Here is a 1,097-nt window from a genome sequence, read left to right as displayed (position 1 = left end):
TCTGTTGCATGACTGATCTCAATGTCAGTATCAATTTGTGATACACTAGACTGGTTCTCAGGAATTATCTCTCTAAAAATTATAACAATTATTTTGAAAATCATTTAAGCTGAGGTATTCAACTGACTTGTCTTGCCACAAACATCTTGATATTTTGGAAGACCATTCCTTCACAGGTTGATCAAAATCTGTGGTCAGTTTATCAATCATACGGATGGTTGTTTTATGAGAAACACAAATACCAACTTTCTCAAAACGTTTAAACAACTAGGATAAAAATGAGTGAGATTATTTATTGGATTAAACTTTTGTGACATACTTGTTTAGGTACATGACTTGCATACATTAGCACAAACATTAGTCTCTGAAAGAGGTTTGCTCGCTCACAGTGACTTCTTATGATCATTGAAGCACAGACTACAATAATTATATGCTGCTGAAGACCAGTTTTCTTAATAGATCCTTCAAGAATGGAAACGAGAAATGGCGCATCGCTTTTCAAATTATCAACTGCATTGGTCCAACTAAAATTTTCAATGACGGCTGGCGTTTTATTAAGAAAAAGTGAATCCTTCTTGCATACTTTTTTAACTTCTCCACGAATAATTTTCCCAACTTTACGTGCTATCATTCCTTTCATCCTTTTGTCTTTTATCACACGATCAACTATGGACTTCCTGTTTTTTAGCTTAATTGAACGACCAATTCCTTGTAATGACGGAGGTAAGTGTGTGGCACGACGCTTGCCATTGCAAATCGTAAAAACCTATAAAAAATTCAGTTAACACATAATACACACATGCATAAAGGCTTACTCCAATTGATGAATCCATCCTTCGGCTTCTGGGAGTAACTGGAGTAGAGTGATATTGTGCTGTATGTGACTCAGGAGAAGATGTAAGCGGGGTTTCAGAAATTTCATGACCAATCTTGTTCTTGACAATCACATCTCCAAATACATGCAAAATCTTCTTTTCACCAGTAACCACTTCTTTCCTTGCCTTTACAATTTTACTTAAAAAGGACAAGCACTTGCCTCTACAAACTATTCCTTCCCTTAAAAGTTTTTCCAAGTCACCTTTAGAAAACTGATAATT

Source organism: Amphimedon queenslandica, unplaced genomic scaffold (genome assembly GCF_000090795.2).
Source record: "Amphimedon queenslandica unplaced genomic scaffold, v1.1 AMPQUscaffold_13346, whole genome shotgun sequence".
Taxonomy (NCBI): domain Eukaryota; kingdom Metazoa; phylum Porifera; class Demospongiae; order Haplosclerida; family Niphatidae; genus Amphimedon; species Amphimedon queenslandica.
The sequence above is the reverse complement of the archived record's forward strand: the minus strand, read 5'-3'. Positions refer to the sequence as shown.